This window comes from Pinus tabuliformis, chromosome 1_1 (genome assembly GCF_031772625.1).
Source record: "Pinus tabuliformis cultivar Carrire ecotype Pingquan chromosome 1_1, CPIR1, whole genome shotgun sequence".
Taxonomy (NCBI): Eukaryota; Viridiplantae; Streptophyta; class Pinopsida; order Pinales; family Pinaceae; genus Pinus; species Pinus tabuliformis.
This window is the reverse complement of record NC_142297.1, coordinates 409,118,790-409,145,757: the sequence shown is the minus strand read 5'-3', so window position 1 is coordinate 409,145,757 and position 26,968 is coordinate 409,118,790. Positions and strand designations below refer to the sequence as shown.

General features: G+C 38.8%; 2 pseudogenes; both read left to right on the top strand.

The window, feature by feature from the left end:
• The first annotated feature begins 8,782 nt into the window (after positions 1–8,782).
• LOC149213421 (putative pectate lyase 20 pseudogene) lies at positions 8,783–9,601 on the top strand (annotated as a pseudogene).
• Positions 9,602–13,350: 3,749 nt separating this feature from the next.
• Positions 13,351–13,983, top strand: LOC149213420 (uncharacterized; annotated as a pseudogene).
• Positions 13,984–26,968: the final 12,985 nt, after the last annotated feature.

Here is a 26,968-nt window from a genome sequence, read left to right as displayed (position 1 = left end):
CAAATTGTCTGCATCAAATTGAAGCTTATTTTTTAATTTTGGAGTGTTGCCACAATCCATTGGTTCACCTTCATAAGCTTCATTCTCATAAATCTGTTGGTTTTCATCTTCCTCCTTTTGAGGACCATTGAACTCATCAAGTCCAAAACACACTTTGCTTTTGTTTGAAAAATAAGACTTGATTTCATGAGCTTCATCCTTCACAGCCTCTCGAGCTTCCTCATTGTAGTTCTTAGGAGATACAGTTTCTTGAGCATTCTGAGTTTCACTCTTGGAAAACTGTTCAATTTGCTCTTCGTTTTCAACTACAGAGACCTGATACCCTTCAGTGGTTTTTGAATCATTCAATTCATCCTCTAAACCTTCATCATTAACAAGTGATATGGGATTTTCCTGAAGATACTCTTTACTGCATTCTTCATCGGCTTGAGCTTCACAAAATCATACATACCTTGATGAGGGAACACATTGTTATAGTCTACAAAATCGATTGAAATGTTTCTTTTGTTTCAAGAATAGAATCAATTATACCTGAACAAGGGAACATATCATTATTATCTGGAATCTTGGCTCGTTTAATTTGTTCTAGAATTATTGCAACAGATCATTAGTGGCTGGGTTGTGTTTCATGGAGTAAAAACACTTATAAATGTGGAGAAAACACATCATTACTATAAATACAGAGGAAACCCATATTTTTTCTTGAAGAATAATACCTGAACAAGGGAACAAATTAGTATTGTCTTAAGAATTGATTTTATTTTGAACAGTCTCCTCAGCCGTGACTGCTTTTTCAAGAACAGATTCATCCATAACTGAACAAGGAACACATCATTACTGTCGGTAAGGTTGGGCTTGTTTAATGGAGTATTGAAATCATTATAGCAAAGGGAACACATCATTAATATTAATACTAGGGGAACTAGAATAGAGTCAAGGCATTCCTGAACTAGCGAACACATAATACTGCCTTCAAAACTGTTTGAAGAATCAACAATTTCCTGAGCCGTGTCTGGTTCTGTTTCTTTATAATTACATGAACAACTAAATTTCTGCTTTGAAGTATCGCTCTCTATTTGTGTGTAGACATGAATCCAATCAACCTTGTAATGAGATGACTCACCTGCATGCTGGGAAACACTAGGCATTGGCTCATACATACTACAGACACTGTCCACTTTCGAACCATACAATTCATCAAGGCCATAAAACTGCTTGTCATTGTCTGGACTCTGAATAATGAAATTTGTCTTCATGAACTTCATCCTCAATAGCTGAGTTATGAGGTTGCATACCAACATCTCAAACTCGAATATTCTCATAAGCTTCTTGAGGTTCATCGTATGATGAATGAATCAGTTGATGATCCCCAAATTTCAAAGAAACTACATTAGACAACATGGGACAACCATCATTTTGGCTATTGTTATAATTCTTATGTGATTTTCATTCTTCATCATCATGAGTTTCACTTTTGTAAACCTGTTCAATTTGCTCTTCTTTTTCAACTACATGATCTTGGTATCTTTCAATTGCATCTGAATTCTTAAACCCATACTCGTGAGTTTCATTATTAACAAGTGAGATGGGATTTTCCTGAACAAAAGTCGCTGAAATGTATTGTATGGTGCATTCTTCACCATCTCGAACTTCATTGGATGATGCCTCCTTTCTAAATAACAATTCTTTTTTGTTAATGAAAAATTGTCTCCTTTCTAATTAAGACAAGAAAAGGAATTTTCTTTATGTATCCCATGGAGTATAACCTTTTATATGCAATTGTGTCTTATAACATGATAGTGTTGCATCCTAACCCAACATACAACATTGTAACAATCCTAGTTCCTCTTGGTGTGTTTTGAGAAATGAGGTCATCCTTTTATGAAAATGCATGCCCCATTGGCTCATTGTTATATATTTCAACTTATGTGCAATAAATGGCCACATTGAGTCACTTGATATCTAACATTCTAGGAAATGCACTGGGATGATCTTTTGCTTGGATATGTGATCATGTGTTTGGCACTATACTCTAATTCGTTAGCATGAAATAGGTTCTAGAGGGGTGTTATGGAAATATGATTGATTCTCCTCTGAACATCTCAAATCTCCACAAATCTGCGCATAAGTATAATACCAAGCCATGATATTTGTAGCTTGGGTCTTTGAGAAGTATGAGGCATGAAATTAGCATTATTTGGTTTAATCCCACACCAACATTTACTCATGAATTGATGAAACTAGAGCTCATGGGCATTCACTGCATTGGCATTCATTTGAGCTCACTTATTCCATGTGTAGTTAAGTATATTGGAGGGTTAAACATAATTCTAAGTTTTTATACCCTCTCTGCCACCGCTACTCTACATTATTTTATGTCTTTTCATTTTCCAAGCATATTTCAGGGTTATTTATTGCATATTGGTGCTCTTCTAAGGTAGCACACCTTTATGTATATGGAGACATAAAGGTAGTGGGTCGCCATGTGGTCTTAAGTGGAGATTACCCATACTCTAACAATTAATCAATGCTCAAGAACAGATTTAGTGGCTGGGTTGTGTTTCATGGAGTAAAAACACTTATAAATGTGAAGAAAACATTTCATTACTATAGATATAGAGGAAACCCATTTTTTTTCTTGAAGAATAATACCTGAACAAGGGAACAAATCAGTACTATCTTAAGAATTGATTTTATTTTGAACAGTGTCCTCAGCCGTGACTGCTTTTTCAAGAACAGATTCATCCATACCTGAACAAGGAACACATCATTATTGTCGGTAGGGTTGGGCTTGTTTAATGGAGTATTGAAATCATTATAGCAAAGGGAACACATCATTAATATTAATACTAGGGGAACTAGAACAGAGTCAAGGCATTCCCGAACTAACGAACACATCAATACTGCCTTCAAAACTGTTTGAAGAATCAACAATTTCCTCAGCCGTGTCTGGTTCTATTTCTTTATAATTACATGAACAACTTAATTTCTGCTTTGAAGTAAATTTGTTTTAAAAATTCCATGAATAGCATGAACATAGTGAAGAATTTAGTTTCTACATTTTTAGCAGAATTCTCAAATGTAGAACTTCAAAATTTTTTATTGAGGTGGAAGTAAAATCTAGGTAAAAATAAAATATGTTATTTTAAGTTTAAAAAGACTATTGGAGTGACAACATTCAATTACTTTATCATTGAGAATCATTAATGTTTATGCCACAATGTTTGAGTGATTTAACGTCATCTATTGTGATTCATTGTGCATGAAAAATATATTGTTGCAATATTAATACTAAGATATTTCTTTTATTTTCTCTCTCCACCTTTTGTGGATCCTATTTTCCTACAGTTTGAAGGGCATGCCAACTAGAATCAAATTTTGATTCATCCGTGAAGTCATAATTATGATTTAGGAAAGGCAAGGGGAGAAAAGAAAGTAATAATAAGTTGCAGAGGATATCCTGCAGGATAAGGATGTCTAAAGTGTTTATTGACATTGTAAATTAAAATATGTTTCCTTAGGCTATATTTGCAATCCACGCGTCAACGATATCAAGAAGACTAGTCCTGTGGTAAAGCTTGTTCATGCAAATCCATAAGTTGATATTCTTAACTTGATAGGAATACATGGAATTTTTATTAAATTTCCACATGATTTGGATCATTTGTGTATGTGGTTGAGGCCCTCGATATATAAACATGGTGAAACACTTCATTTTCAATGAATTGTCTTCCATGACAATTGGAGGAGATTTCTTTGTCTATATAAAGATTGTCGAGGTTACTTGCTACTTTGTTTTGCTATCCAACCCATAGGTGTTTGGTCTTATGAGATTGATCATCTCAAATCTATGACATTGATCACCACCTTTTTCCAAATTATCTTAGCAATTGGGGTGTCGAGTTACCAATAAACACATACAATGGTAGATCTATGATGCAATGTTTTCTCAAATAGGTGACCATAAAGACACCTCCACTTACTACTGCAAGGCCCCATTGGCAAGAGATTTCCACCATTCAAAGTCCCCGGCTTAGTTCACCTCAACATCTCACATCAACAGTTCTAATTCTTCCTTAAGAGAACCATTGCCTGTGCCAAAAATCTGAAGTTGTGGAGGAATTATTTGGGCAATTTCAAGGGTTGCATTTGCCTCAAGAAAGGCCTCACTGTCACACATTTACAGTCATGACCAGATCAGAAATTTTTTAGAGATTATCTTGAGGCAAGAGGCAAGAGTTTCACAACTGTGTGGGGCCTCTAGTGACCTTGTTACCTTGTTGGAGGCATCCATTTAGTTGGATGTGTGACCTGTGCAAAAACAAGGAGAAAAACCAAGATTCCAAGGGGATATTTCAGTGAATATTGGAAGCCAAGCACCCTGCTATTTGTACCACTACTGTTGATTGTGTATGCCATCATTTCATGGATTGAAACTGAGTTCTGGGAAGTGTATTCATTCCTATAGGATTGTAGGAACTATCTCAAAGGCGGACTGATATTTACACAGGGAAGTGACAGAAGGTTGAAGGAATTCTTCCACTTTTCACACGGGTTTGCATAAAGAAAGGGACTGCTTGCTGCCTTGGAATTTCGCCGTGTATTTTAGGTTCCCTTTATCTCATTTATTGTGTCTATATCGCTGCGTTAAATGCAAACTTTGTTTGTACTCAAATCTGATATCAATCTATAATGAAACTCCAGATCAATATACATCAGATTAGCATGTTGATATTCTTTATTTCTAATTTATGCATGGTTATAAAGTGAAATGCAAGCTCTGTTTTTACTCAAATATGATATCATTGTATAATGCAACTCCAGATCAATACACATCAGATTAGCATGTTGAAATTCTTTATTTCAGATTTTGGTATTGGTTTGTTTGGCAATGAATTACTAAAGAAACACCTACAACACATTTGGGGTGTTGTGTTGGTTCATAGACTCAACACTGTGTAAAATGCTTAATTTGCATGGAATGGTAACCATTGAATGTGTACTCATTGTTGAAGTTTAAATCTGAAGCCTATCTTGCTATTTAGTAGAGTGTGGGAGTGCCTTGCGAGTGCTCTAGTAATGCATTTTAAATTATTAACGAAACTCATTAAAGACAAACATAGTGAACCACAGCAAATCCAGGGGCAGAGAATTTCTTTTTCTAAAAGGGAAATATTACATTGTTGTACCCTGAGATAACAGATGCCAAAATCCCTCATTAGATGTGTTTTCTTTTTTTTTCACCTTATGAGACTACCGCACAATATTGCAGTCCACTCACCTCAATCCCTGAATTCTAGATGCAAAAATTCAGCTCTCTATGCACCGCAAAATCTTTAGTTTTGTAGTGATCTAAATTATCTCAAAAGATCTAGATAGTGCCCAATCTTCTAGAACTTGTAGTGTAAGGCCTCAAAACCTCAAACCCCAACCTTATACCCTTTTCACACACACCACAAACAAACAAAAACACCCTGATGTGCCAGTGCTAGTCCCGGAGAGAACCAGAATGACCACCAGAAAGATATCTGAAAGCAATTAAAAGCTAATTTGGCTGAGTCCTAGACCCCACTCACTCCATTAATCCATCATTAATTTACCTTTCGAACAAAAAACTGATAGACACATTTGTTGAGAATGATTTGTGATTGGTTTCATCCTGAGAGCGACCATAGAATATTATAATTGGATGAATTCAAATATCCAATAGAATTTTCTCTATCTCATTCATGCCTATTAAATTTTGATGATTTGATATGGTCATTTTAAAAGGCCTATTTTAAAGGATTTATGAATTGGTCCTTTTATGATCGACTACTTATCCAAATCATTACATGTTTTGGTGAGAAGAACCTACTCTTCCAAATTGTGTAACTGTTTCTGTGTGTAGTTCATCCAAACGATGCCAACCAGACAACCTCTCAAGTCTCAACTCAAAGATTGATATAAGTGCCGTATGTTTAGTAGATGCACACGTTAATATCACCACCACCATCTTCCCTCTATTTCAATTGTTTTCAAAAATAACAGGCTTATTTGTTTTGAAGCATTGTTATGGTCTATCATTGGTCGTCCCTCCTCTATTTCAGTGTTTTCAAGAGCTATGGGCCCACTCATTTTGATGCATTGTTCTAGTCCAAAATGTTTTCAAGAGCTATGGGCCCATCTTTCTTGTGTTTGGATTGGGCCTAGCCAAGTTGGAGAGGCAGATTATGTGCATGTGTTGAGGTGTAATTTCTCTGTGAACAGGCCGAAATATCTTTTGTGTATTGCAACACAACCCTGGAACAGCTCTGATATAAAGGCCGAGTTGTAGCACAGGAGTAGAGGGCTTCTAGAGGAGGATTTGCATAGGTGTTTGAGGACTGTTAGGCCGAGTTGGGGCAGCACTGTAGCTTTTATAGGAAGCCCTAGGTAGGGTCAAAAACCTTAGAAGATATTGTGCACAGGTCCAAGTATTTGAGGGCAGATGATGACGTCCTAGAGAGGTATGTTGTATGTCTTTCATGTTGATGTTTTGCTAGGGATTGTAGGTCTATTTTTGGAAAGTTTTGAAGCAGCCTAAGTACAGTGGTTAGAGGACTGTTAGTGGTTGTTTGGGTAACCCTAAGTGTTGTGGACAAGTGGCAGATTTGTCACAACAAGAGGGTTATAGAGTGTATGCCCTAAGAATTGACTTTTGGAGAAGGGTAGTCAAGACGACTAGTTATTGGGGCCTAGTTCTGTGATTGACAGTGGGCCAAATTAGAGATAAGAGGGCAGCTAGAAGCCCTAAGTCTGTTCATCTTTGGAGTAGTAGAGAGGATTTGCGAAGGTCTTTGAGGATTGTTAGATCAAGTTGGGGCAACACTGTAGTTGTTACAGAAAGCTCTAGACAATGCCAAAAACCTTAGAAGATATTGTGCACAGGGCCAAGTATTTGAGGGCAGATGATGGCGTCCTAGAGAGGTATGTTGTATGTCTTTCATGTTGATGTTTTGCTAGGGCTTGTATGTCTGATTTTGGAAAGTTATGAAGTAGACTAATTACAGTGCTTGGACTGTTAGTGGCTATTTGGGTGGCCCTAACTGTTGTGAACAAGTGGCAGATTTGTCATAACAAGAGGGTTGTACATTTTATGCCCTAAAAATTGACTTTTGGAGGAGTAAAAGGGTAGTCAAGACGGCTAGTTCTTGTGCCCTAGTTCTGTGATTTGACAGTGGGCCAAATCAGAGATAAAAGGACAGCTCCAAGCCCCAAGTCTAGTTTTATTTTCATGGTTTCTTTGTGCCTGCATATCAAGGATCATGTTTATCGAGAAACCAAACCCATTTCTCACAGAAACAAGCACCCAAAAATAGATACAACGTTTCTTATATGTTTCTTGTAAGTAGAATATATTTCATGCAAATTTGATGCCTCAGAATCAGATCAGCAATGACCTCGCTATGAACTAAAGAATAACCGCATGACCTCTCTGTGAACTAAAGAATAACAGCATGAGTGTGTCTCTAAACTCTGTAGGCAGCCTAGTTGACTCTGGAACTACTATTCTATCTCTATATTGGTCCCCCGGTATAAAATTCAAGCATCCAAAATATTGAAAGATCGGCAAGTCAGTGCTAGAACTATTGACTAGAATATTAAGAAACCTACCCATGAAAACTTTCAAGAAGTAACCAGTAAGAAATACCTTTTCCTCTGAATACTGATTTCTTCCCAGAGCATTAGTTTCCACAATGGTCTTTCCCTGCTCTTCTCACTGGGTGCCAAGAGAATGGTTACAGTATTATGAGAGAAACATCTCCATCCCAGCTTTAGTAAGCTGGAAAGGATTAAAAAGGTTATGGAGGCATAAACCTCTGGCTGGTTAAAAAATTCTGGGATGCTACTTTAGGTCTTTTTTCTGTTAGCATCAATTTTTTCCATTTTAATTTAATGGGCTTACGGACCGACCAGACATTAACATCATTTAATACAATTAATCTGCAGAGCTTTGTGAAAATTATAAAAGGAAACATAAATCCCAAATCCCAATCTCAATTCAAGACCAGTATACCAACATTGTAGATAAGGACACTGTTCCACACTTACAGCAACACACATCCTTGAATTTCAGATTCTCCCCTGTTGGCAGAACACTGGTATTTTTGAATCTCTAGCCATTTTCATGTTTTCAGAATCCACAGTTGTTGTAGCTCTAGAGAACTGTTGTGAGTATAGAAGAAAGATACTTCCTTGTGCCATTATTTCTCAGAGATAAACAGGGTGCAGAATCTTTAGAAGAAAGATACTTCTTTGTGGGATTATTTCTCAGAGATAAATAGGGTGCATAATTTTTCTGCATTCAGAGCTACGATTTCTTGAGTTTCTAGGATGAAAATGACTATCCAAAGTTAGTTATATTCTCTATTTCTACTTGCGGTAATAGTCTGCCTTCAAATCCTTGCTCCAAATTGTTCTGCAGTAAAAACTCACTGAATTTTGGAAAACACCATGGGTTTCCCTAGAGGGCACCCCACTATACAAGAAATAGAGCAAACACGACAACAGAAACGTAATTCTTCTTTTTCAATACAGATTCCTGAACAAGTAGTTAAATCGGTCCATAAGTAAGTGCCCCATTTAAATTTTTTCAATCTCCAGCTATATATTTGAAAGCGATGAGAATGACATCTATACTAATTGATTGCAATTGAGTATCTAAAATGCAGAGTATTTCTTATGAAATTTTACTGATTTTATGCATGGGAATGGTGTGTGATGCAGAAGTATCAATGATTCCTGAAGAAAGCTGACCTGTTTGTCCTGTGGAACCGGTAATCCAAAAGATGATTTCTGGCGCTGTAATCCAAATTGGAAAATGAACAGGCAAAATCTTGCAGATTGTGCTATTGGCTTTGGCCGGAATGCCATGGGAGGAAAGGGTAGTCAATACTATGTAGTAACCTATTCCAGTGACAACGATGCTATGAATCCTAGACCTGGTACTCTCTGCTACGCTGTTATTCAAGACTAGCCGCTCTAGATCATATTTGAGAGTGACATGGCCATTCAGCACAAAGAAGAGCTCATCATGAATAGTTTCAAGACCATTGATGGCAGACGTGTCGATGTCCATGCCCATGGTGCCTGCATAACGATACAGTATGTAACCAACATCATTATTCATGGTATCAGCATCCACGACCGCATTCAAACAGGAAATGCCTTCGTGAGGGATTTCCCTGAGCATTATGGTTGGAGAACACTGGCAGATGGTGATGGCATTTCAATTTTTGGAGGACGCTATATCTGGATAGACCACTATTCTCTTTCCAACTGTAATGACGGCCTAATCGATGCAATTATGGGATCCACTGCCATCACCATATCAAATAATTACTTCACTCACCATAACGAGGTCTCATACTGCCATTGGATTCCTTTCAACGAATTTACAGTTCTATCTATTAATCTCTGTCACAGACAAAAAGCTGAAATGGTAATTTCTATGCAGGTCATGCTTCTAGGTCACAGCGACAGCTATGTTCAATATGTAATAATTCAAGTAATGATCACCTTTGATTACTTTGGTGAAGGCCTTATCCAGAGGATGCCTAGTTAAACTCTCTTCCCCACATGAAAGCAACCTCTCTGAATCTCTGTGATGTCATGGTATTGCCATAATTGCAGAAGGATTTCACAAGGTTACATTGATCATATTAGGAATGGAATGGTGCATTTCACAACGTCTGGTCATCTTTGGAGTAGTAGAGAGGGAAGAAGTGGACAATGGACTTCACATTCTTCACCATGTTCATGCTATTCATGTTGTAGAAACTTAATTCCTGCTTTGAAGTGAATTTGCTTTGAAGTGAATATATTTCCATGTAGTGAATTTTTAAAATACTATTCTAGACATCCAAAAATTGTATGCTTCAAGTAAAGTCTGGTCAAGATTTCCTAGCCTTTTGTATGCACTACGGACGACTTTAGACAACTTTCCTTCATCTGAATATTTTGGGGAATTGGTTTAAGTATGTAAAAGGACATAGAGATTCAGTACTTTCTAGCTCTTTTATTTCTTTCTGGTTGGAAAGCATACTCCATATCAACTGGTGCTTTAAACATGTATTTCAAGCAGATTCGTTAAGCATATTTACCGCTTCAGGTATGAGCACATGGGTATTATCTGCGGTATAAGAATAATTTCTTGCATTCAAAATTTTATAAATAAAGAAGACACTGTAAGCCTCTCTTGTTTAACATAACTATTTTTCCTTCTTTATACCATTTCTCTAACCATTCATGAATTCATTTTTAGTGTATCAAGAGGTTTGTGATTTGTACATGGAGATGTTGTTCTGGACATGTACAAGTCTGACATGGAAAGGGTAATCTTCTCAGGTAAGAGTAGAGAATATACTTTGTACCATAATGATTTTTTTGTAGGAATAAATTGTTACATTCCTTGCAATTCAAATAGGCAGAGGTATTCATTCTATTGATCTATCATTAAATGGGTTTGTGCTAACAATCTTAGCCTTTTTGCTGATAGTCTTTCTTTTGTTTTGTATTTTTAGAGTCCAGATGGGTACACTGTTGCATTGGCTGCAGGAGATGAGACTCTTAGGTTTTGGCAAGTCTTTGGAGCTCCTGATACCTTAAAGAGGACAAAGCGTAAAGATGTGGCTGGTGCTTTTAACATGTATCTCACGCATATCTGCTAAGCAGATTGTCCTCCTTCAGGAATGAGCATAAGGGTACTATCTGTTCACATTGATTTAGCCAGAACCCGTTGACCTTATGGAAATATCCATATATGGTTAAGATAAGATAGCTTTACAGGTCACACGTCTAGAGTGATGCATCTGGCAGAGGTATTCATTGTATTGATCTAACGCTAAATGGATTTTGTGTTGAAAGTCTTTGTTTTTTTGCTGACAGTCTTTCCTTTGTTTTTGTGTTGACACAATGACACCATTTCCTTTGTATTTGGTAAGTCTTTGGAGCTCTTGATACCTTAAAGAGTACCAAGAGTAAAGATGTGGATGGCGCGTTAAACACGTATTTCAAGCAGATTCGTTAAGAAGATTTACCGCTTCAGGCATGAGCACATGGGTATTATCTGCGGTATAAGAATAATTTCTTGCATTCAAATATTATGAATAAAGAAGACATTGTAAGCCTCTCTTATTTAACATAACTTTTTTTCCTTTTTATACCATTTCTCTAACCATTCATGAATTCATTTTTAGTGTATCAAGAGGTTTGTGATTTGTACATGGAGATGTTGTTCTAGACATGTACCAGTCTGACATGGAAAGGGTAATCATCTTAGGTAAGAGTAGCGGATATACTCTATACCATAATAATTTTGTTATAGGAATAAATTGTTACATCCCCTGCAATTCAAATAGGTAGAGGTGTTGATTCTATTGATCTATCGCTAAATGGGTTTGTGCTGACAGTCTTAGCCTTTTTGCTGACAGTCTTTCTTTTGTTTTGTATTTTCAAAGTCCAGATGGGTACACCGTTGCATTGGTTGCAGGAGATGAGACTCTTAGGTTTTGGCAAGTCTTTGGAGCTCCTGATATCTTAAAGAGGACAAAGCCTAAAGATGCGGCTGGTGCTTTTAACATGTATCTCATGCATATCCGTTAAGCAGATTGTCCTCCTTCAGGAATGAGCATAGGGGTATTATCTGCTCACATTGATTTAGCCAGAACCAGCTGACCTTATGGAAATATCCATATATGGTTAAGATAAGATAGCTTTACAGGTCACACATCTAGAGTGCTGCATCTGGCTGAGGTATTCATTATATTGATCTAACACTAAATGGATTTTGTGTTGAAATTCTTTGTTTTTGTGCTAACAGTCTTTCCTTTATTTTTGTGTTGACACAATGAAGCCTTTCCTTTGTATTTGGTAAGTCTTTGGAACTCTTGATACCTGAAAGAATACCAAGAGTAAAGATGTGGATGGTTCTTTAAACATGTATTTCAAGCAGATTCGTTAAGCAGACTTTCCGCTTCAGGTATGAGCACATGGGTATTATCTACGATATAAGAATAATTTCTTGCGTTCAAAATATTATAAATAAAGAAGACAGTGTAAGCCTCTCTTGTTTAACATAATTGTTTTTCCTTATTTATACCATTTCTCTAACCATTCATGAATTCATTTTTAGTGTATCAAGAGGTTTGTGATTTGTACATGGAGATGCCTAACATAAGGAAAACATATTAAACATTGATGACTTTTCTATTCAACCACCCTTTTCTAGGAGTCCAATCACAAAGATAGCTATCACAAGGAAAACACCTTATCGACGTACTCCCAATGTTTCATGTGAAATAGGTGAGCACGAGGTTTACAGTGACACTATGAGCACCATTGGTATGTGAATCAATGGGTCCACATAAAAATTGATATATGCATGACCGACTGGTAGGCACGGAATTTTATCACTTTGCTGGATTACATAACGCTAGAATGATCTAGTAGTGCCCCCCTATAACGTGCAAAACGATATGATTACATGAAAAGTTTGGATGATGTCTCACTCAAGTTACTAGTGTCATTGTGTTGTCATAACAGTGACATGCGTCTCCCCACTTATGTGAGATTAAAGTGGAATTTGATATTAAATTAAACCTCTAGTCAATGTCACCCATGTTTGTATAGCCTTATAAGACACTGACAAAATGCCAAAAAGAGAAGAGTGCAGGACATTCCTATATGTTTTTTATTACAGTGACAGATCCATTACCATAGTGGTCACTCTGTTTGAAAGGAAATGGATGTTTGATTGGCGTGTTATTGTTTTCCAGTAGGGAGGAGACTATAGTAGTGCATAGCGAAAAAAAAAACTGATTTGGTACTTTCAACAAAGAGGCATGTGCCAGTAAAGTAGAGTTGACAACCTTCAATACGTGTTTGACAACTCTTAACTGTAAAAATTTTAATGTCCATTTTATGTGGATGAAACTTCCCCACAAGTTTAATAATGTCTAACCCTAGCTGTGATCAAACAGTTTTAGCCTCCATTACCATGTGCGCATCATTTTCGAATTTTTTTATTTTGAAGTGGGTTACCTGCTTGCTCGGTACCACACTAGCGACGAACCAATCAAGCTGGCTCAGGACTTCTTCTTTGCAAATTTCCCATTATCAATTCCTCTGTCATTACTTCATTCCTTCACTATTAAATATAAGCTAGAGGCATTCCATGCCCTTTCATCGGCTCACCTTCTGAGGTTTCACATCTCGCAGGCATTGCAAGCCTTTGTATTGTTCAATCCTCCTCCTGGTTTTTTAATAGAATTTGATCAGATTGGTTTTTTTTTTTGAGTATCAGACCTTGTGAGGTTTGATCAGAAATTGCAAGAAATGGAGAATATCCATTCTGGTGTAAATCATGTTTCATCAAAGGGTCTTTGGAGATTTGTGCGGATAGCTTTCTTCATGATCAGAAAAGGCCTCACCTCCAAGCGGAAGATGCTCATGGACATGCATCTGATGATAGAGAGAGGCAAAGTCTATGGCAAAAGCTTGAGGAATTTGGTGTTCCACCATTCCAAAGATAGTAGCAACCAGAGTGGCTTTGGGCTTCAAGAATATGAATTCTCCTGCAACAACAACCCTGCCATCTTCAACATGGCTAAGAGAAAACATCACTACTTTCCCAAACATATGCTTCACTTTCCATGCATTCATCCACATCGATTTGAAGAAAATGAAGAGCCTAACACTATTGTTCTTCCCAAGTTGGATCACAACAATGAATACTTCAGCAAGGATTTCCTTGATCATAACAAGTTGCCTGCTCTTCAGAGGCTGAGCCCTTTGTTGTCTCCGATGTGTCGAAGGATCTCGAACTCGTTCAGTGAAGATAATGACCATCAGGTTGACAGGCATGCTGAGGAATTCATTGCTAAATTCTATGAGCAACTGAAGATGCAGAACAGGATGTCTTTGCTGCAATATTGAGAGATGCTTGACAGAGGCACAAGTTAATTACTTTATTAATGAAATTCTTCAATACAAGGAATATAGAAACGAATAAGTAGTTTTTCTTTTTCATTAACCTGTGCTGGATTTACGTACCACTACTTAATTATAACGATGGCTTTGGTTATATCCTATGCATCAACAATTGTCAACACTTTTACCCTCCTCCATTCAATCAAGTGAGACACTTTCAACCGTTGATTTGAAGTGTGACTGCTTTTTCCAAATATCTGTTGAGTTGCCTTCTTTTCACTTCCGAGTTCTGTTGTGCGCTCCGTGGCATGGCAAGATATTTTTAACCCCACACCCTACCCTCCGTCCCCACTCACACACGCAAATTGAACTGGACGGACGTCGAGAATCACAGAATGATACCCTTGCCGATCCCTTTATCCGCGCCCTCCATTCATTCCCATTGCTTAAATCAGACGCCTTCCCTCCTATAAACGTACAGGTGTGGGAAGTGGCCAAGCACAGCACAACATCACTGCTCTCAGAGGCTCTATACCTGGTTCCAAGCTTTGAGAATTTGGGGCTTTAGTGGCTGATACACTAGGTAAGTGCATGCCCTATTTTCATTTTGCTATTCTTCTTCATTTAATGCTAGTTGCTTTTTCTTCGGCTGAGGAATTTAAATCTCATGACTGTTGCAGGGGCGCTTGCTGCGGGATCCTGTGTTAAGATATTTGTCCGGGATCAGTTTTTTAGCCGAGATTTATCTTAACATTACGCGGATGGCCTGTGTTGGAAACCCTAGGCTGTTAAAGTTTTGAAGTTTGATTTGTTTTGTTTTGAATGGGTGGATCTTACATGGAAGGAATGCTATCTTAGGATTTTGTCATGATCTTTGCAAGTTATATTTTTTGTCATTGTTTCAGAGCTTTTTGTTGAGAGGGCTCTTTAATGTTTTTTTCCCGTTGTAATGAAGCTAGTTTACTCTTGCGGGATAGGTTGTATTGTAAATCTTATGAGGTATTTGTATTGGGAATTTGAGTACATATTTAGTCTAAGATTTTGTCTGTTTGAAAATATCGCAATTTTTTTGTCTGATTCGATGGGTTTGTGTAAGGAGTTCATAGAAACAAGGTGCAGACATTCTTTATATCAAGATTTGGTGTATAAACAATGTGTATATGTCCATCCATTTTATGTGGCGCAGAGGAATGGATGTATGCGCATCATTTAATGTTGTTGTCTGATTCGATGAAGTTGTGTGAAAAGTTTGTGGAAACAAGGTGCACACGTCTTTTATCGCGATTCAGCATATACTCAATGTGTATACTTCCGTCCATTTTATCTTGCGCTGAGTGGATGTATGCCCAGGGTGTCTTTATATCCTATTTTAATGTTTCACTGCAATTCCTGTATACATGTTGTACATCCACCATTGTTTACATCCAACACAGAACAGGGCTACTGGTCATCCCTTTTGTTCAGGAGTTGGAGCATACAAAACACATGCATCTATTTTCAGTTAGTCTTTAGCGAATGTCAGAGTCTCTTCATACAAATGCCCTCACCATTTCTTTATTGAGGCTCGCAAGTGATGATGGTCAATGTTTTTTTCTATTAATCCTAGACTACCAGCATTTCCAAACATTTTTGAGGTGCTACAAGTCTAATTCATGAAATTGTATATATTCGTATCATTGATTTTGCTAGAAATCTAAGGTTGCCAGCATTTCCATGCATTTTTTATTCTGCTACAATTCTAATTCATGTATACGCTCTATATATACACCATTTTTCACATCCAACTGGGTAATAGGTATATACAATTGTTACACATTCGTTCTGTTTATGAGATGGAGCGTGCACAACACATGCACTCATCTATTTCCTGTCAGTCTTTTTCTAATGCTCGAGTCTCTTCATACAAATTCCTGTGCTATTGTTTTATCAAGATTCATAAGGGAGGATGATCGATGTCTTGCTATAAATGTAAGGCTACCAACATTTCCAAACCTTGTGACCAGAGGATGTGTTCTAAGCCTTGTCCTGGCCATTTAAGCTCGTTAGCTTTAGATAGTAGAACATTGAATATCTCAAAACTCTCTGGACTTACTAGGCAGCAGGGTATGACACTGATACAAACCATATATTCACTTTTTCCAAATATGCAACACCTCCCATCTTGCAAGGAAGTACTGCTACAATTTGATTATCTTCTTAAAAGAATTTTCTGGAGTTAATATCAGTTTTTCCTGCTCCTGACATTATCTAAAATAAGTTGTCAGGTTTTTATTTACCATGGATCATGTGTTTAATTTCCATTGATTTCATTCCATGCATATGCAATGCAGGCCTTTAAAGTAATGCCTACATTGGTTTTTCTCTTGGGATTATGTGTAAAATAAGTTTCCAGATGCACCTGTTTGTTCTGAACTGTTTGTTGCTCCTTTTTTTGTGAAAACCTGGTTGTTCAGAACTAAGTGCACATGAAAGTTTTTGTGTGCTTAATTTGCCCAATTTTTCACATCAAAATCCTTAAATTACCCTTGAAGGCCTGATTTTCTGGTCTTGCAAATGCTGCAAAAATCAGACTTCGCAGTTGGCAGGGGTAAAAATTTATACAATGTTTTGCATTATACGTTTGCACCTGTGGTACTGCTAAAAAAGGCTTCACAAGTTATATGATGCCAACTTTTTCTCATAGCAGTTTTGCAAATGGTTTTTATTATTCTGGATTGAAATGAAAAAGTAAACCTCTGGCTCATGTACCTGCTTTTTATTTGGCTCTGCTTTTACAGATCAATGTCTTACAATGTTTCTTGTTAGCCCGCTCTGTTTTCATTTTTCAATTTCTTATGCTTTGTCTGGTTATTATTTGGTTGCTTGCCTATATGTCCTTGAAATATTCTTGGATTTTTATCTCATATACAAACATAATTTTTTGGTTTTGATCGTTTATGTAATTCACCCAATTGCAGGTCCAGTCAACTGTAATCTGCCAAGGATCAATTGGTAGGCCTGTTACACATTTAGTTGAAGCGAAGACACTTGTTTCACTGTATTCAAACATGACTCCACCTAGTGCTTATGGTCCAGCAAAGATACCTGTTCCACCTAGTGCTAAAGGTCCAAGAAAAGGAGGAGAATCACGATTTCCTCATCCACCTCTAAATGAAAGGATTCTTTCATATCTATCACGTAGATTTGTTGTTGCACATCCTAGGCATGATCTTGAGATTGGTAAGTGCTAAGAACATTTTTTGCATCATTGTTTGTTTTGTTGATAATGGCCATGATCTGGTGTCATTTGTAACTTTATAATGATCACTCTGGATATAGCTTATTTATGTAACATTCAACTGTAGGGGGTACTTGCACACATAACAAAAATACATTGATTATACATTATATTGATCATCAGGAGGTGTCTTCAATACTTAAGTGGTTTACAGAAAAGCTAGCACACCTATCCTTGCATGCAATCTGTCAATAATTATTATTTGGTTCTGAAAAGAAATTTATCCATAAATGCCTTTATCTTGTGATTTATTGACTCTTTACCAGTGCAGCGATAGATTACACTATACTAATGTCTCTGCTGCCCATGCAATGTAGTAATAATTAGTCTCCTAGATTTTTTCTTTGGTTTTTATTTGGGTTGGTTGATATAAATGTGAAATTCAATGTCTGGCTGCAGGACCTGGAGCTCCTTCGGTGTTCAATTGTGTAAGTACCTAGTATCCCTCTTTGATTTTTATAGAATGTGTTCCTTGCTTTGAAGGATAGGATAAAGCCTAAGGTATGATCACATCAATCATGCTATTTTTTTTGTTCCCTTTTTTAACTAGAGCTTGCTTCTAGGATCTAACGCCTCTGTGCCTTTGAAAAACATGATTGTCTCCTGTCTGTCATATTCACACTCTCAAGCATGAGCTGGGAATATTTTTATAAACATGGTGGAACAAGTAATCGGCTCCTTACTAAACCCATAGTAAAATGTTGTCTATATAGGAAAAACCCAGTGGGCAGCTTGAAAGGCATATCGCATTCAAATAGTAGAAACGTGTGATCACATCAATCATGTTGTTTTTTTTTTTTTTGGTTCCTTTTTTAACTAGAGCTTGCTTCTAGGATCTAACGCCTCTGCGTCTTTGAAAATATGATTGTCTCCTATCTGTCATATTCACACTCTCAAGCATGAGCTGGGAATGTTTTTATAAACATGGTGGAACAAGTAACTGGCTCCTTACTAAACTCGTAGTAAAATCTTGTCTACATAGGAAAACCCCAATGGGTCGCTTGAAAGGCATATCACATTCAAATAGTAGAAACATGTTATCAATTTACCACATTTGAATAAGCTCATATCTCTTATCCGATTTACCTATTTTAACATCTTTGTTTCATCATTTCACCTATAATCATGCACTTGGCAGAGTTATTATCTATTATCCGATTTACCTATTTTAACATCTTTGTTTGGTCAATTCACCTATAATCATGCACTTGGCAGAGTTTTTATCTGCTTGTAAGATGATATCAAATATTGTTTTGTAGCTCATCCACAACTTCTTTTACTCCCAAGCGCTTAGTTAGGAGCCATTACTAACAATGATGCTGCTACAACTGTTGTTTTAGTGCTTACTTGATTGCAATTAGGGAAGCTTGTCTAAATCTTTCCTTGTTCTCGCAATAGGCTATCATTGTTTTATATTTTCATGTAGAAATTATAAAATGTATTAGATCTTCATCTTACATAGATAAAAGGTGGTTGGGCATTACATTGATTGGCCTCCTTGGATATGCAGCTTTTTTGTTATTAAAATTGTATCTGGGACGAGAATTTTGTTATCTCATTATTTTTCTACTCTTGATAGTGTGCCCAAAAGTATGCCCTTCATATCTCTGTCCCTGATACTTTGCTTTTGTGCTTACTATCGCTGGCCTTTCCTCACAGAGCCCTTAGATTAACCCTTTGCACAGTGTTTCAACTTTTCATTGCTAAGCTTGATAGAATATGGTTTCTGATGTTCTAGACAATGAGCTTCTTATAGGTATGGATAATTATCTCTATTATCTCATACATAATCGAGATTAGAAATTATAATTTATAAGGATTCCAAGGACTACAATCAGACATGATCATACATGCTATTATCCAATCCATGATTTCATTTCACTTATCATTTTTTGTTATTTTTCGATACTCTGGTTGTGGAAATTGGGAAGGGGAGTAAGGTGAAATATGAGCTGGACAAAAAAACCAGTCTGATCAAGGTAAGCTTTATTTATTTTGAGCCTTTGAAATAAGTGTTGTTTTTGTAAGTAGTTTTATTGGGTACCATATTTTAGGTTAATATTTAATTATGTTTTTATTTTGTAATCTATAAATGCAGGTAGATCGAATTTTGTACTCATTAGTTTATCGCCATGTGCAGTAGAGAGTTCTGGAATCTTGAATTGTCAAAGGGAGAACTTAGAAGTTGGAAATTAAATGACCACAGCCATTCCGAAAGACCATGTGAAAACAAGGTTTTCCACAAACCAATTAACTCTTCTAGAAAAATTCAACAATTCCAATTTAATAATCCTATCGGCCTCTCTTTGTACCTTTTGGGACAATTGCTAGTTACAATGTTGATTTTGATTATTGTGATACACTCGGTTTGGTTATTCTCTAATTATAACTTTGGCTTTGATTATTGTGATGTGCATCTTATTGCAGGTTTTTATTTTTATTTTTGTGATGTACAGCTTAGTGTAGGGAGTTGTTATACTAATTTCTTATATGAGTTTTATAATATAATAATTATAATTCTTTAAATTTTATATTTAAATTTAAATTAATAAATATATAATTATAAAAGCCTCATTTAGGGAAAATCCCATATGATTGTTGATTATTAATGTTGATTGAGATTCCGCAAGTTTTAGTCAAAGATTCTGTTCACTCTTCTAATAAGAGTTTTCAAATACTTCCCATCCCACTGCAGAGAAAAATAGGTGATGTACTTTCATTTTAAAAGGGTTTGAAACTTACCTAGTATTTTCACTAGTATTCACGACATTTTTGGGCTTTGATTGGGAACAAACAGTGCTACCAACCAAAAATAGAGATGGTATCATCATTAAAATTTATGCTTATATTAAAGAGTATATTGGTTTTGTTTTTGATCCATTTTTATATTGAGAGTTTAATAAGTTTGCAGAATCTTATTTTTATTTCAATTATTAATTATTATAAAGATGGTAGGGGTTTTTATTATAAAAAAAATAAAATGACTCTACTATTGCATTTGCAGGTGCTCCTGGGAATCATGCAAGGCAAGGCAAGTGATAATGAAGAAATACTAAGAGTGCACACTATTTTAGGTATGCACTACATTTATTTTATTTTATTTCAGTAAGTAGCTCTCTTGGAAATGGTTGAGCAATGGTATAAAACTTGCCTTACATGAATTTATTATTTTATTCTTAACAGGAAGAAGGATGGGTGGTTTGGTGTGCCTCCAAGAAATGATTAAGTGCCGAGAAAACATCTAGTGATAGAGACTTTTCTAGAACTTTAGCTTGTTATGAAGTTGATCATAATAGTTCATTACCCGAATTAGATTCATTGGATATGAAGCTTCCTTGGGAACTATATCACCACCAATTTGGATACCAATTGTTGTAATTCTTGGGCTGCAACAGGAGATGGAGCCAACTCGAATTGTGAAAGCCAATAGTGGAGAAGATAATTATGTAGGTCACCAATAGATTGAGAATTGGCCTATATCATGTTGCTAGGACCTGTGTCAATTTTTCATCTTTTGTAAAACCTTCATGAAGACAAAATTTCCAATCAATTGTAAATTCAAATTCATATACATTATTACAATTCTTTTTTATCAAGGAAGCCAATTCCAATTATACAAGGGTATTGAAATTGTGGTTTAACAACTGGATATGAATTTAATTTCCACCATTTAATGTGATTGAAGCTCTGAATTTCTATGTTAGAGAATCAACTCTCTTGTAGGATGGAGAAATCTAGAAAATTTCTTTTTTGACTCATACTATGTCTTAAAATGAAGTTCCAATTGAGGATCCTACATGTTCAAATGATGTGAATGCATTTTCAGAAAATATAAGTGTGTTGCCTTATTATTTTCAATGTTGCTTTCCAGAATTGTTTTTTCATTTAGATTTAAAATTACTTTGTTGTTAGCGTTGAAAATAATGGATTTATCTATTTTTTATTCTGTTGGTATCCATAAACAATAGAGATTTAAGGTAATTAAAATCACTATTTGTGAACTTTGAATGTGAAATTACTTTGAAAGAACATTCAAAATGATTTTATTTATTTATTTTTAAATAATTTTTTATATTGTCTCTAGAGAGACAATAGTTTGAATTATGGATGAGGAATTTGTGGTGGAATTGGGGATGGCGCGCTCTGCAGCTGCCTGCAAGGGTTTCGGTTAGGGCTTTCAGAAAACCCTCCCTCTATCGCCTGCAGACTAAACCGCGCACCTGATCTACCTGTTACCTGGCCCGAATTTTCAGGCCCCATCTGTCGTTTTCAAAATGGCCCCAGATACTGTCGGTGATGTAATGGAAACGGAGGAGGAGGTTGACTATTCAGAAGACCCGCTTTCTTCACAGGTAATTTTTGATCGCCCTTCTTTCATTTCATCGTCTGCTGGCCCTAGCCATTCACCGCATTCAGCGCCGCATCCCTCTCCGGTGGTTACTATCCCGCCCCCCCCCCCCCCCCCCCTCTTGCCTGCCTGAAGGAACCTCCCCTCTCGAGCCCCCTGGCTTGGATCTCCCTCCTCTGTCACCGGGGACCCTCCGTTTCCTGTCGACTGTCATCCCACCGTCGCCTCCCTTTGATTCGCACCCTCCGTCCTCCTCGTACCTGGCTTCAACATCTGTTGGACTGCCTCCTTCGTCGGTGGCCGGGCCCTCTGCTCTCCTCCACTCACCCTGAAGTTGCTTTGAGACCCCTGCTGTCAGAGTCAGCTCATCGAAGGCGACCTCCCAGGAACGCTCCCCGGACCCCTTGGTGGATCACCCTTCAGCTCCGCGTTCGGGCAAGAAAAGAACTAAGTGTGTCAAAGCTACATCCAGGGACATTTCTATTCGGTTTGGAGAGACATCAGCTATTGGGGAGGCGGCCAAAATGGCAAATACCATTCTCGTTGGAAATGTTCGAGGGCGTGCTTATTCAGCGACCCGGCTCACCCTTTGGGTGAAGGAGATTTGGGGAGGGGTTTTGAAAGAACTCCCTGATGTACAAGTTTTACCTCGAGGCTAGTTTGCCCTACATTTTTCTAAGGAAAACTACATGGACCTGGTATTAGCTAGATACTGGCACATCGAGATGGCGTCGGTGCTATTAAAAAGATGGAGCCCTCTTTTCGACCCTGAGCGAGAACAGATTGGGGCAGGGCCATTGTGGGTTCGTCTACCTTGGCTCCCCCTCCAATACTGGAGTGAAGAAGTCTTCATCTGCATCGGGAACGCCCTGGGAACATACCTCGACCATGATCGTACCTTCGTGGAATCCAGGAACAGAACGCTGGCTCGCATCCTTGTACACCTAGACACTCGTGATGGCCTGGAGGAAAAGATCACACTACACTGGGGCAGATTCACACGGGTACAGATCCTAGACTACGAAGGGGTACCTTTCAGATGCCGCCGCTGTCATAGGGTGGGTCATATATTCAAGGATTGCCCACTCAACAAGAGAACAGATGAAGCACCTGTGCCTTCTACCATTCCATCGAGGACTATATCACCGGCCGCTCAACGCATTCCGGTCTCGGGCATTCCCTTCAGCACTCCACTTCAGGCTCCGGGAGCTGCTCTATGCCATGCATCTACTCCGGTAACCAGATCTCGGGCTGCCTCAGCATCTACATCCACTCCGGGTACATCACTTTTCCCTCCTTTGTCTATTTTCACTTCTGATCCCTCTTTACTCTCTCCCTCATTGTCTGTTGCAGTCTACACTATTCCCTCCTCCCCGGTTATTGCTCCTCCCGCTCCATCATCTCAAAAGCTCCCGTCGCCAAAATCTTCTCCCTCATCATCCCGGGGCTCTAAAAACTCCTATAATCTGCGTCCTCGTACTCACACCCTAGGCACTCATCTAAAAATCGCCAGTCTGGGTATCACATCATCTGGGTTGACCCCCTTGTCTGCTCCAGGGAGAAAATCAGACCTTTCAAAAGCTATCAGGAGAGCGGAAGTTGAGGTGGCTTCTGGGCGACAATCCACCATTGTTGGGGTACTTAGAGCGAAGAACACCCCAGGCAATCTTCCCCCATGAAGTGCCTCTATTTCAACTGCAGAGGCTTGGCTAGTGCCTCCAAGAAACTAGCCCTGAAAAGACTGATTGAATCATCTCCTGTTGACATTATTCTCCTCCAGGAAACCCTTGGCCCTGCGGACTCCATATCTGCATCTCTATCCTCCATCACCCCGGGATGGCACTTCACGGCGATGGACTCCTTGGGTAGATCGGGGGGCCTAGCGATTGGTTTTAACCCTACTTCTATTAGGGTTCATGGTACTTGGGGGAGACCTGGATTCTTGGGACTTGACCTCTTCTCGGCTGATCTGGGTATCAATCTCAGGGTTATCAACATATATGGACCATGCCATCAAAGAGAAACTTTCTGGGATCACCTTCTGAGCTTATCTATCCTCTCAGCTGAGAATACCATCCTAGGGGGCAATCTAAATTTCTCCCCGGGTTATAGCGAATCTTGGGGATCCTCGGCACAAATAGACTCGATCACCGGGTTTATGACCGACCTCGTGGAACGTCATGACCTGATCGATGTTCCCATGAATAAACCTCTCCCAACCTGGAGGAACAGAAGAATTGGTGAAGCTTCCCTGGCACGCAGACTCGATAGATTCATTATGAAAGGCACTCTGTTTCAACAGCTTCATCACTACAAACAATGGGTTGGTTCCGGGGGAATATCTGACCACTATCCTATCTATCTGGAGATTTCGGGGCCAAACAAAAAACCAAAAGCCCCCTTCAAGTTCAACCATGGCTGGTTACAGGATCCCTCCTACATCAAGCTCGTTAAGGACTTCTGGATCCACAATCCGATTGATAGAACAGACACTCTGGCAAAAGGCTTCTGCATGAACCTATCGCAGCTCAAGCATCACACTATCGAATGGGCCAGAGAAAACACCAAAAGGAGAACTCAGCTCTTATGCTCATAGAATCCGAACTATCCTCACTTTCAGATGAAAGAGGTCTGGGCTTTACCACAGCTGAAGATAAAGCCCACTTGGTGGAACTTGAAAATCAGAAGCAAAAAATATTAAGGGAGCGAGAAGAATCTATTCGACTTCGCAGCAGAGCAACATGGCTTAAGGCCGGAGATGACAATACCCGCTTCTTTCACAATTATGCTAAAGGCAGGAAGGTCAAAAATACTATATGGAACCTCCCTCTGCCAGATGGTGGAGTGGCAGACACTTTCTCCAAGCTCTCACAGCTGGGATCATCCCACTTCAGGAACCTCTACAAGCAACCCCCGGGCTCTACTATTGCAGATATCATCAACATTGCTGGTCATTTCCCCAGGTTTGTAAATGAAGAAGAAGCGGAGAACCTTTTCGATCCAGTGACTCCTGAGGAGCTTGAAAACACCATAAAGTGGTTCAAGAAGGATCGCAGCCCGGGGTCGGACGGATGGACCATCGAATTTTACATTGCCTTCTATGAGCTGATCAGCAATGATCTACTAAGGGTTGTAGAGGAATGTCGGGTGTCCGGGTCCCTGTACAATGCCATCAATTCTACTTTCATAGCTCTGATCCCCAAATCTGACTCTCCTTCCTCCTTTGATGATTATCGCCCCATCTCCCTCTGCAACGTGCTCTACAAGATCATTTCCAAAATCATTGCAAATCGCATCCATCCTATTCTGTCTCGTCATATCGCTCCTCAACAATTTGCTTTCCTGGAACATCGTCAGATTCATGAAGCCATTGGTGCTGCACAAGAAGCCTTTCACACTATCTGGACCAAGCATCACAAAGCCATTATCTTAAAGATTGATTTAGCCAAGGCATTTGACCGGGTCAGTTGGCTCTATCTCAAGATGCTTCTCATCCACCTGGGGTTCCCTCATAATTTCATCACTTGGATTATGGCTTGCATCACCACTCCCACCTTCAGTGTTCTGATTAATGGATCTGCATCCCAGTTTTTTCATTCTGAACATGGTCTTAGACAGGGTTGTCCTCTGTCTCCCCTTCTTTTCCTTATTGTCATGGATGGCCTGAGCCGCTTAATAGACTCTGCCAAGAGAAATGGGGATTTTAGTGGACTCAAGATAACCGACGACTGCTTCCTCACCCTCCTTATTTTTGTGGACGACGTAATGATCTTCCTTTATGGCAGCATTCGAAACTCCCGTTCTTTCTCGAACATTATCACTCTTTTCTCATCCGCCACTGGGATGCTTGCCAACCATTCAAAATCCTCCATTGTTCTCTCCAGAACTTCTATCCATGAATCCCACCTGGACCTACAGCTGTTTCCTTACATCATCCATCCCTTAGACCTCGGCCTCAAATATTTGGGTTTCTGGATCAAGCCTATCAGCTCAAAGATTGCGGACTGGGTTTGGCTAGTCGCAAAATTGGAGAAGCGCCTCAATATCTGGAGCCACCGATATCTCTCAAGAGCAAGTAGACTCGTTCTGGTAAAAGTTGTCCTAGAAGCTACCCTAGTCTTTTGGATGGCATTAGCCTGGATCTCATGCAGCATCTTGGCCAGGCTACAGCAAACTTGCAATAGATACCTGTGGAATGGGAATCAGGATAAGCGCATATTTTCTTGGGTTGGATGGAAGAAGATCGCTACTCCAAAGAAATGGGGTGGATGGGGTCTAAAAGACCTCCCTACTTTTGCTCAAGCCCTTGCGGCTAAAATGGGGTGGACCTTACTCACTGGACACAACCTCTGGACCAATATCTCATATCACAAATATATCTGGCCTCTCCATATCTTGGATTGGATTCGCCTCCCTACCTGGCCTAAATCTGGTATATCATCCATTTGGAAAGCGCTTCTTAACTCTATGACACTTATCAGGGATAATCTGGTATGGAAAATAAATGATGGAACACAGGCTCGTATTGGTCTGGATCCTTGGAATGGAAGCGGTGGGAGGCACATTCTTCCTGAAGCACTCATCCAACATCTTCACTCACAAGGGATTAAAGTTCTGGCTGACATTTCTGATCCACAAAACACTTCCATATTTGAACAGCGTTGGAAAAATGCAATTCAGATCAATATACCACCACTCTGGCATCAGGATTGGTTGGCATATATCTATGCATTATCAGAATCGCATATAAGGATCAAACAAGGGCAGGATGAGCTCGTATGGTATCATTCGGAGAACGGAGTATACACCCCAAAGTCTGGCTATCACTCTCTGATATCACATAAGGTTCCGGACACAATCTCTTTTTGGTGGAACTCGATTTAGAAACTCACCGCTCCCCCCAGGCAGAAGCTTTTTTTCTGGTGTATCTTAAAGGGTGTTGTCCCTACTGGGGAATATCTCATGCGTCGTGCAGTCTATGGACCGACCTGGTGCACCCTGTGCAAACATACCTCCGAAACGAGCGTTCATTTGTTCTTGAACTGTTCTGCGTTATCGTCATTATGGCAATCTACATCATCCTCTATTCAACACACCGGTAAATGGGAGGGCGATGATATTAATCGAACCTGGGAAACTTGGTTTTACCAACACAAACACTCCAAGCTACAAATCTTGCCTATCATTATTTGTTGGTACCTATGGCTTGCACGAAACTGAATGATCTTCGAAGATAAACCTGTGCACTGGCCGCATCTTACTGCCAAAATCATATCGGCCTATAATGAGACGCCTGAGCCGCCGCAGCCTAAGGTTCGAAGACCACGTGACCCTCCACATATAGATCATAGCACCCCATGGGCTTTCTTCGATGGCGCAGCCCAACAGCAGGG